Source organism: Mastigoproctus giganteus, chromosome 9 (genome assembly GCF_048544385.1).
Source record: "Mastigoproctus giganteus isolate SK-2022 chromosome 9, ASM4854438v1, whole genome shotgun sequence".
Classification (NCBI taxonomy): domain Eukaryota; kingdom Metazoa; phylum Arthropoda; class Arachnida; order Uropygi; family Thelyphonidae; genus Mastigoproctus; species Mastigoproctus giganteus.
Genome location: NC_143583.1, coordinates 59,783,310 through 59,795,472, shown reverse-complemented (window position 1 = coordinate 59,795,472; position 12,163 = coordinate 59,783,310). Strand labels below are relative to the sequence as shown.

The 12,163-nt window shown below is 40.0% G+C and overlaps 1 protein-coding gene across 1 annotated transcript in view; it reads right to left on the bottom strand.

Annotated features, from left to right (window-relative positions):
- The window catches only part of Pdk (pyruvate dehydrogenase kinase), a 218,202-nt gene that overhangs the window by 33,917 nt on the left and 172,122 nt on the right, over positions 1 to 12,163 (bottom strand). The window lies entirely within an intron of this gene.

Below are 12,163 nucleotides of genomic sequence, written 5' to 3'. Positions count from 1 at the left end.
GTAGTTAGTACCTACTGAAAGTGGTCCGAGGAGGGGGAACCCACGAACTGCCGGAAGATGTTGGATGACCACGGCTCATTGATGCTTGAGGTGAGTGAAGGCTCTCCCAGATGGTACATGGCAACAGAAGGGCGACTGTGGCACAACTCGCCAGTAATTAGAATACTGGTGACGGGAGTAATGTGTCACAACACACACAATACATCCAACCCTGTTGAAAATGGGGCTGCATAGCCACAGGCCGCTCCGAGTGCCCATGCTACCCACGGTTCACTGGCGACAGTGCCTACAATGGGCATGCGAGCATCGAAACTGGACCTCAAGTGATTGGAAGAAGATCATCTGGTCCGATTAATCACGTTTCCTGTTGCACCACATGGATGGCCAGGTACGTGTGCATTGTTTACCTGGGGAAGTGATGGCACCTGGATGCACCGTGGGACAAAAACAAGCCAGTGGCGATGGTGTCATGCTTTTGGCAATGTTCTGCTGGGATACCCTGGGTCCAGTCATCCATGTGGCAGGCACTCTGATGTCTACCACCTATCTAAACATAATTGCTGACCAGGAACACCCTTTCATGGCAACAGTCTTCCCCTCTGGTGGTGCCGTCTTTTAGCAGGATAATGCGCCATGCCACACCGCCTGGATTGTTCGAGACTAGTTTGTAGAACATGAGGAAGACTTCCAGGTATTGCACTGGCCTCCAAATTCCACAGACATCAATCCCATCAAGCATCTGTGGTTTGTGTTGGAACAGCAACTCCAATCTGCAGCGTCTCAACCACATACCTTACAGGAGTTAAAGGATCTACTGGTTACGTGTTGGTACCAGACACCACAAGACACATTTAGAAATCTTGTAGTATCCATGCCTCACTGGGTATGAGCTGTTTTGGCTGCATGTGGAGGACCAACATCATATTAGGTAGGTGGTCATAATGTTTTGGCTCATCGGCGTATATGCCGGGCTCAACAAACATGTTTTTTTGTTTTGTTTGTTTATTTGGTTTTTAGGAGCATTAGTAACTAAGGCCATATTGCTCCGGGATATGTGGTGGTCATTCCTGAACTTTCCGCATCCTCCGTATTTGGTGGTCACGGGCTCGAACCCCGGGCTAATCAAGAAGCGTGTGCTACGCACTGCTGCTCCTTCCCACCTGGCTACGGAGGCACCTCAACAAACATGGTCATCATAGAGACTATGAAAAGTGGCTTGGTTATTAGTAGGTCAACCTAATGGCTGTTACACTGACCTACCAATTTTATGATTGCTGTGGCCTGTATCTTGCAAGGATTGGCATGACTTTCGACAAAGGTACAGAATGATGGTTGCGAAACTATCGAGAGCATTATTTTATGGAATGAATCTTATTGGTTGAAAGAATGTCACAAAGAATAATGCAAAAATCGGTCACATGTCATTTTCATTATGATAGTGCAAATATTAAAGTTATCTGGAGTTTCATAATTAGTTTCTTATTCTACTTCATTGCAGCAAACTTTATCCTTATTTTGACCAATTAGGGAAAAAAATTAAATATTTGAAGGTTGATCAATCATGAAGCCATCATTTGTAATTTAAATGAAGAGCACCTGCAAGATGACCTGATTGGATGCTTCTGCTTGCTCAGATTAAGAACCTGAGGGGGCAAAGATTCAAACCGAGGAAAGATAGTTGTAGAATAGATGTGCGTAAGTTTGCCTTTAGCCAGTGGGTAGTTGATTGCTAGAACAGACTTCCATCTGTTGTTGTGGAAGTTGGTAGCTTAAATAAATTTAAGGCTGAACTAGACAAATGGAGTGACCGGATGGGTGAAATGATTATGGTTTTATGTAATTGGGTTTATCTCATGGAGCTTTATTTGCATGAATGACTCTTATAGTCAGGTGTTATCAGGTGTTGTAACTCAGGGTATCCAGGAATCAACATTTCTTGTGCTTCTTAAATTTGTGTTGTTTTTGTTTTATAATAAAAGTTAATCACATGAAGAAATTTAAAAGCTTTTAATTTTCATAGAGTTTAATTATAAATGGACAGTCCAATATCATAGCATAAAGCTGACTGATATAGGATGCTTTGGGAAGTTGGTTATATGAATTTTTAACACTATTGTAAACAATGTATTTACACTTTACACGTGACTTGTTTATTATAAATTATCAGGAGGCACAGAAATGTACAGTAAGTATAAACTACTTTGCAATAAAGCCAATAAGGAGGTTAGGAAAGCTAAGGAAGATTATAAGAAGACTTTGCTTTTGTTAACACTAAAAGGAAAGGGATGGATTCACATTGGTACACATGCTTTGAGTGACTGAGGTTTAAGCCTGTGACTGTTAAATACAGTGCTGTACTTCATATTCTCTGTCTTGTGAACTCCTCTGAACCTGTGGTCATCCCAGGTGTAAACAGAAAAGTTGAATAAATATTTTCTATCTACATTCGTGCATGAAGAAGTTTTTAAGGAGAGCAATACCAGAAGATACAAAATTACCAAATTCAAGGATAGAGATATCAGAAGATACCAAATACCAAGAAGAGAGATACCAAATTATACCTGAGAGCTAAATCTTATAACTGAGAAAAAAGCTGTTGAAGAGAAATTGTTGAAGCTAAAATAAATAAGACACCTGAGGCTGATGGAAACTACACAATTATATTAAAGGGAGAGGAAAAAGAGGTAAGCAACCCACTGACCATAATTAGCATTAGCATGAGTAGAGGTATATGATGCAAGAAAGCAAGCTTATACAGCATCAACCAAAAAAAAAAAACACTTCCCATTTCACCCACCCATCCATTTGCTCTAAAAGTTTGTCCAGTACTTCCTTGAATTTTAAGCTATCAACTTCCACAACAACAGGTAGAAGTTTGTTCCAGCAATCAACTATCTGCAAGCTCAAGGCAAATTTCCTGACTTCTATAACTGTCTTTCCTCAATTTGAATTTATGGCCCCTCAGGTTCATAATCGGAGCAAGAGGAAGAATTCCATCAGCATTGAGCCTGATCAAACCATTCAATGCCTTATACACCTCAATCAGATCACCTCGCAGATGCCTAGTTTCCAGATGCTACAATTTGCAGAACTTAAGGCTTTCTTGGTAAGAGAACTCCCCTCACTAATCACTCATTCCAGCAACTCTACATCATTCCTAAAATGAGGCTTCCATGCCTGTAAACAGTACTCAAGGTGTGGACTGACCATTGCCTTATACAAAGGAATAATTACCTTCTTATCCCTACTAGCAAAATTCCTGTATATCATTGAAAAGATCCAATGAGCAGCTCTGGCAGCCTCTTTGCACTGGTCAGAAAATTTCATATCTGACTGCACAATTACCCCTAGGTCTTTTTCATTCTCTACTACCCCAGAGAAACGTACCAACTGTGTGATAAGTTTCTCTTGGTTATTGCTACCCATATGCAGTATTTTGCTTTTGTCAATAAACTTCAGTTGCCACTTCTCAGCCCATTTGCCCAACTCATCTAGATACAGTTGGAGTAGCATACTGTCTTTACTGTCATTAATAAACCTGCCAACCTTTGTATCATCTGCAAACTTGGTTATTAATCCTAATATACCTTCATCAGTATCATTGATAAATAGAGCAAACAACAATGGGCCCAACATTGAACCCTGGGGTTTCCACTAATAACATTAGTCAACGAAGAGCAGTGCCCATTGATTACACTTTCTGTCTTCTCCCACTCAACTATAATTTTATCCATTGTCGCAACTTGCCTTTAATGCAATATTGCTCCAATTTGTACAGTAACTTCCATGTGCAACAGTATCATTTAGATTTCTTTCCTGAAATCTAAATATATGATATCAAAATTTTTTTTTTGCATCCAGTTCCATTGTGACCACATCATAGTATCTAATAAAATTGGTCAGACAAGACTTCCCCCTTAACAACCCTATGCTTTGTCAGAATTAGTACTGCAGTCTTGTCTCTAGAAAAGATCTTGCAATGCTACTTTATAAAGTGACACCATTATTTTCCCTGGAACAGAAGTTAAACTAACAGGTCTGTAATTACTCGTGTCACCCTTCAATCTCCTTTTGTGAATTGGGGATACATTTACACATCTCCAGTCCATGGGGACCTTCCCTTGAGTCCAAGGAAGCTCTCATGATTATGGTTAAGGGTTTGCTTACTTTCTTTTTCACCTCCTTTAATATAACTGGATAGATCTTATCCACCCCAGGTGCCTTTCTTATGTTTAACTTCAATTTCTCCTATATTTTGCTCTCAGTTATTAAAAAATCATTTAGCTACCTGTTAGAATTTAATAAGCTTCTGTCCTCCACTTCCCTACAGAATTCCACATGTGTAAATGTAGAGGCAAAATACTCATTGAGTTTGTCAGCTATCTAAGCAGGATCATCGACAGTCGAACTATCAATATCAAGTGTTATTTGTTATTTGGTTTTTTTTAGGAGCATTAGCAACTAAGGCCATATTGCTCCGGGAATATGCGGTGGTCATTCCCTGACCTTTCCGCATCCTCCGTATTTGGTGGTGACGGGCTCGAACCCCGGTCTAATCAAGAAGCGTGTGCTACGCATGGCCGCTCCTTCCCACCTGGCTACGGAGGCGCCGATATCAAGTGGACTGATCTGATTCATCCCCTTACTTCCAGAGTTTACATGAGTAAAGAAGTCTTTGCTGTTTTTCTTTGCATCCTTTGCCAAAGATTTCTAGTAATCTGACTTCTCTTGTCTAACCTCCTTTGTGATTTGATTATAGACTAGCTATCTACCATAGGCTTCTGTGTCACCTTAAAAACTATAAATTATATATAATTTATAAATAATTTATGATAATTTATATGCATCCCATGTATTTTTCTTCTCTGCCATGAGTCTTATTAGTTCATCTGACATCCATTTAGGCCTAAACCTTGAACAGCATTTCTTATTTGATATGAAGTCTATTAGCTTCCAAGATTAATTCCTTGAATGCTTTCCATTTAGAATTTGATGTTGGTAATGTGAGAGGCCTATATGAGAGCTTGAAGGACAGGGTGGATGCCCTCGAAGGAACTAAATTGAGGGGCCCATCAAGCTCTCAGCTGCCCACATCAACGCCAGAGCTTGCACTTGGGCATTGCGTGACACAGAGACAACCCCCAAGGCAGAATGCGCTGGTCCCGAAGGAACTAGTAGTTGTTGGTGACTCTATTGTCAGGGAAATGGGGAACATGCTTTGTAAAAAAGATAGGTGGAACAGGACCAGGGTATGTCTGCCAGGGGCAAAGGTTGATGACGTTGTAGAGCGAATATCATCTTTTAAGGGCACAAAAGGTGATATAGTTGTACACGTTGGCACTAATAATATTAAGAGTAGGAGACCGGCAGAATTACTTAACAAGTACAGGTCACTGTTGAACAAAAGCCGAGAATTAGGATTGAATTTGAAAGTGTCTGCAATTCTGCCCAGACACGATAGGAGGGAGTATATGATGAGAGCCTTGTCGATCAATTCGGCCCTGGAAAGATTGTGCAAGGCTCAAGGGGTAGAATTTTTTTCAGCCTGGACTGTACTTGTTAACAGGAGAGATTGCTTCTACAGGGATGGGATACACTTAAATAGAAAGGGTGCAAGAATATTTGCTGATGCTATCGAGGCAGTGTTAGGTGGGTCGGAAAACTGCTAGCTTGGGGGGGGAGACAAAGACCAATAGATTGACAGTAGCCACTGGCAGAGGTGAAAGAGATTCTTGCACTGCTTCTATTAGAATGAGCAGAAGCCTGAAAAACAAGATGCATGGTATTTCAGAGACTGCTGGGAGCCATTGCGGTACAAGTAAACACATGGGTTGTGTTAGGGTAGCTAAGAATAGAAACAGGTGCAGGTATACTTGCGTGTACACCAATGCTAGGAGTTTAGTAAATAAATTTGATGAATTTGAGGTATTGCTCAAAACATCAAAGGCAGATATTGTTGGGATATCAGAGACGTGGTGTCACATGGATATAGGGGATGCAGAACTGCAATTTGGGGAGTACAACGTCTACAGAAAGGATAGACAGGATAGGAAGGGGGGAGGGGTTATGCTATTAGTTAAGAAACACATAAAAACCAAGGAAGTGAAGCCAGTCGACATTGCTGGACAGTGCAGTGTTGAGTCAGTTTGGTGTGACATAAGCATTGGGAGATCAAAATTGAGTGTAGGAGTGTGCTATATGCCTAATGACTCTGATGAGTATAATAAGGAACTGTACAGGGAAATAGAGTGGGCCAGTAAATCAGAGAGTCTTATAATGGGAGATTTTAATTTCCCAGATATTGACTGGAATTTGGGGGCTGGTTACTCACACACTAGCAGGGCTTTTGTGGATTTATTGGATGATTGTTTTCTACATCAGCATGTTCGGGAGGCTACTAGAGGGAGTAATACTCTTGATTTGATTATCAGCAGTGATTCTTCATGCATTAAGAATCTGCAGATAAATGAACCACTAGGTGGCAGTGATCACAGTGTGCTGAAGTGGGAGTTACTGAAAGAGGTAACTACCATTAGGGGTAAAGGGAAGGGTTATTGCTTCCGTAAAGGCGACTACGATGGACTGAGACAGTATTTAAATTCTATACAGTGGGACCAACTGATGATGTTACCAACAGCAAATTCAAAATGGGAAGCATTCAAAGAACTTATCTTGGAAGCTACTAGGCTTTACATACCAACTAAGAAATATTGTTCAAGGTTTAGGCCAAAATGGATGTCAGATGAACTAATGAGGCATATGGCAGAGAAGAAAAATGCATGGGATACTTACAAATTAACACATGACACAGAAGCCTATGATAGATACAAGTTGATATGCAACCAAGTTACAAAGGAGGTTAGGCAGGCGAAGGCAGATTACGAGAAATAATTGGCAAGGGATGCAAAGAAAAACAGCAAAGAGTTCTTTACTTATGTAAACTCTAGAAGGAAGGGGATGAATCAGATTGGTCCACTTGATATTGATGGGTCAACTGTTGATGATCCTGCTCAGGTAGCTAACAAACTAAATGAATATTTTGCATCGACATTCACACATGAGGAGTTATTCAGCAAGGGGAATGCCAGAGGTGTATTGAACTCTAGCAGTCAGCTACAGAATCTTGAAATAACTGGGAGTAAAGTGGAGGAGAAACTGTTGAAGATAAACACAAGAAAGGCACCCGGGGTGGATGGGATCTATCCAGTTATATTAAAGGAGGCAGCAAAGGAAGTAAGCAACCCCTTAGCCATAATTATGAGAGCTTCCTTGGACTCAGGGGAGGTACCCATAGACTGGAAATGTGCAAATGTGACCCCAATTCACAAAGGAGGATCAAAGGCTGACACAAGTAATTATAGACCTGTGAGCTTAACTTCTGTTCCAGGAAAATTAATGGAGGCACTGGTTAAAGAAGCACTGCAGGATCATTTAGACAAGACTTCAGTTATAGCTCAGACACAGCATGGTTTTGTTAAGGGGAAGTCTTGCCTGACCAACTTGATTGGATACTATGATGCAGTCACAAAAGAACTGGATGCAGGGATTAACTTTGATATTATATACTTGGATCTTAGAAAGGCTTTTGATACTGTTGCACATGGAAGACTGCTACACAAATTGGAGCAGTGTGACATTGGAGGCAAATTGCTGCTATGGATAAAGGGGTGGTTGAGGGGGAGAAGACAGAGAGTGGTAATCAATGGACACTGCTCTTCGTGGACTAATGTTATTAGTGGAGTCCCTCAGGGCTCAGTGTTGGGTCCATTATTGTTTTCTGTATTTATAAATGATATTGATGATGGTATATCAAGCTTAATGTCCAAGTTTGCAGACGATACAAAGGTTGGCAGGGTTGTCAAGGACACTACTGACACTATGCTGCTGCAACAGGATCTGGAAAGGTTGAGCAGATGGGCTGAGAGGTGGCAAATGAAGTTTAACATTGACAAATGTAAAGTACTACACATGGGAAACAGCAACCCCAGCGCAACGTATCAACTCTGTGGTACTACACTGACAGTGGTAGAGAATGAAAGGGACTTGGGGGTGATTGTGCAGGCAGATATGAAGTTCTCTGAGCAGTGCAGACGGGCTGCAAGAGTAGCTCATGGAGTATTGTCAATGATATACAGGAATTTTTCCAGCAGGGATAAGCAGGTGATTATTCCATTGTATAAGGCAATGGTCAGGCCACACCTAGAGTACTGTATACAGGTCTGGAGGCCTCATTTCAAGAAGGATGTAGAGCTGCTGGAACGAGTACAGAGAAGGGCAACAAGATTAGTGAATGGAACAAAGGGGTGCTCTTACAAAGAAAGGCTTAAGTTTTGCAAATTACAGTGTCTGGAGACTAGGCACCAGCGAGGTGATCTGATAGAGGTGTATAAAGCCTTGAATGGTTTAAGCATGCTCAATGCTGATGGGATTCTTCCTCTAGCTCAGAAAAATCACCTGAGAGGGCATAAATTCAAATTGAGGAAAGACAGATGTAGGATAGAAGTGCGGAAATTTGCCTTTAGCCAGCTGGTGGTTGGTTGGTGGAACAGACTGCCATCCCTTGTGGTGGAGGTTGATAGCCTAAATAAGTTTAAGGCTCAGCTGGACAGGTATTTTGAACGAACAGAGGGGTGAAGTGGAAGTGGGTTTTTTTTTTTTTTTTTTTGGCTGATGCTGCATAAGCTTGCTTTCTTGCATCAAATGCCTCTACTAATGCTAATGCTAAATGCTAATGTCATCAGTTCGGCCCACTGTATAAAATTTAAAAACTGCCTGAGACCACTGTAGTCATCTCTATGAAAGCAAAAAATCTTGCCTTTACCCCTGATGGTAGGTACATCTTTAATTAAATCCCACATCAGTACAATGTGATCACTGCCACCTAGTGGTTCCTTTATCTGCAAATTCTTAATGAATGAATAATCACTACTGAGAGCATCTTTCGATTCAGAGAACGTCGCTACAAATTGGAGAAGTGCAAGTGTCTTCCCTATTCACAAAGCAAGATCAAAGGTTTGAAGGAGTCACAATTTTAATCAGTGACTCCATTATTTTCCCTGGAATAGAAGTCAAGCTAACAAACTTGTAAGAGTGACTTCTGTTCCAGGGAAAATAATGAAGTTACTGTTTAAAGTAATGCAGGACCATCTAGATAGGAATGCAGTTATAAGGCCGTCACAGCATGGATCGGTTAAGGGACATGGATCTTGTTTAACTAATCTGATTAGTTACTATGATGAAGTAACAAAAGAATGATGTAAAAAATAATTCTGATATCATATCCTTATATTTCAGTAAATCTTTTTATACTGTTCCCTATGAACGGCTGCCACAAAATACTTTTACCCAGTGAAAACTGGGTCCCCTTACAGTTTTCAATATTTATGAACAACCTTTATCAGTATCAAAAGCTTCTGTGAAATTATTTTTACATCCAGTTCCTTTGTTATGGCATCACAATATACAATCAGATTGGTCAGATATGATTGCCCCTTAACAAATTCATGCTGTGACTGCAGTATAACTGCATTCCTGTCTAAGCTTGTCCTGCATTACTTCTTTACCCAGTGACTATATTATTTTCCCTGGAACAGAAGTCAGGCTACAAGTTCTAAGTAATACAAGTAAGCAACCATATACAGCAGTGGTTCCCAAACTACTGAGATTTATGGATCCCTTCAAAAATCAAAGCAAGTGTGTGGACCCCTTCATGCACGTAACTTACCTCTAGTACACACACAAGTGTGGTACTAGAGGTAAGACTTCTACAGATAAAGGTATGGTTGAGGGGCAGAAAACAGAGGGTGGTTATTAACGTGCACGGCTCTTCTTGGACTAATGTTATAGTGGAATCCCTCATGGTTCAGTGCTGGGCCCCCTTACAGTTTTCAATATTTATGAAAGAAATCAAGGTATGTTACTGCTACAAGTCCAAGAAAAACTAAGTACATAGGCTAAGAAACCTCAATTGAGGTACAGCACTGATAAATGGGGGGGGTCCTCATAAGGATAGCAGTAATTCAAAAATAACATACCAAATGGGTGGTACCACACTCAAGATGTTGGAGAATGGGAAAGATGTAGGGGTAACCACACTCTCCAAAAGTTTTAAGAGCAGTACAGACAGGATGCTAGGTCAGCCCATGGGGTACTGTCAGTGACGTAAAAGAATTTTCCAGCAGTAACAAGACAATTATCCTGCTGTATAGAGCAATGGTTAGGTCACATCTTTAGTACTGCCCAGTGGTCTTGAAGCCTCATTTCAGGAAGGATGTGGATCTGTTGGAATGGGTGCAGAGAAGAGCAACAAAATTAGTAATTGGCACAAAAAAATACTCTATGCCCAATAAAGACAATTGCAGTGCCTAGAAACTAGGTATCTTCTAGGACACCTGACTGAAGGCCTTAAATGGATTTAGTAAACAAAATGGCATTTTTACCCTTGCTTAGAACATATATAAGGGGACTTCAATTTAAATTAAAAAAAAGGATGGCCATTGCAGGATAGACACGCAAAATTTGCTTTCGGCCAGAGAGTAACTGGTTGTTGGAACAACCTTTCATCTTGTGTAAAAGTGTATAGTTGAATAAATTTAAAGAGAAATGAGGTAGGTTGTTTTTTTTTTTTTTGATTGATTGATGTAGTATAAACTTACTTCCTTGCATCATTTTCTCCTACTAATACTAAGTAATAGCTGTTCCAGAAAGTTTTTTTTAATATGCCATTTCGACTTCACTAGAATTCAAACACTCAAAATATTTTGAGGCCTATATATATATATAAATACATTTCTTGTCCCAATATCTCTGTGGCTGGCAAAATTTGTATTTCTGTAATGTGTGATATCTCAGAAATGAATTTTTAGCTAGTCTTTTCAATAGCTTCAGTAGTGGCTACTGAAAAGATTTGCAAGAGAAAAGTAGTGTCCCCGAGAGCAGTGACTGTCTAGGGACATTATTCTCCCTTCAGTGACACTGACAGAGCTTGAACTTAGGCTCTTTAGAAGTGACTATGTTTATCTGTGAGGGGACATAAGGTAACTAATATTTACAAGTGTCTGGAGGCACGATTGTCTGATGACAATAGTGCCTACAGACAGTCGTGACAGAAATGGATAACAGACAGATAGATAATGGTGCCTTTGAGTTTTTAATAAATATTGTATTTACCCAGTGGGTGATGTTATTTGAATAAAATGCTGATGTAACAGACAAATGTATCAATGTTTAAAGAGCTTAAGCTGAAGCTCTGTCACTGGAGGAACAATAGTGACCCCAGAAAGTCAGGACAGAAAAATATAATGCAGTATAGCATTATTTTCTAAAATTATTTTGATATCAGTGTTAAAATAGAACCCATTTCTTTATTAAACAGAAGTAAATTTCATTAGGAAAATTAGGAAAATTTACATTATTCTAATTTTGGTACGTAAAATTATAATATATTACATTTAAATAAATGGTTTTGAACATTATAAGACTAATATTGCACATATTTGTATCTGTATACTGGAAAAAAAAAAATTTATGATGCAACTCCAGGAGCAGAATAAGACAACATCATGGGGATCAATTTGATTTATCTTTCTTGGGAGGAATGTCCAGCTATGGCCATTCCTGACAAGATTGAATTCTGTGTTATGGATGGTATCAGCATGGTCTCTCCGATGGCTTTTAGTCACTTAGTCCCACTGATGTTGCATGCATCACACCTTACACTGTATTCTGTATATCAAGCTCTTCCTCATCATGTCTAAAATGGGTGGGGGATTTAGTTTAAATAAACCAAATGAAGTTTCCTACCAGGAACTGGAACTTGTATACACTGTATGTTGTATTGCCTCAATCTGGTGATTATCACAGATAAACTTGGGTAAAACAATATGCATGTAAACCAGTATTCCGGAGTAAAACAGTATGTAGGCTTCACCAATGTTTGAGGATCTGACCTGTTGAGGTATTCAATTTACTGAAGGACTGAATCACAAATCAATTGAGGACTCAATCGAGGAAACACATGCATGGCTTATTCTCATTATTGTTGTTTGTTTGGTTGGTTTTTAGGAGCATTAGCAACTAAGGCCATATTGCTCCAGGATATGCGGTGGTCATTCCTTGACCTTTCCGCATCCTCCGTATTTGGTGGTGATGGGCTCGAACCCCG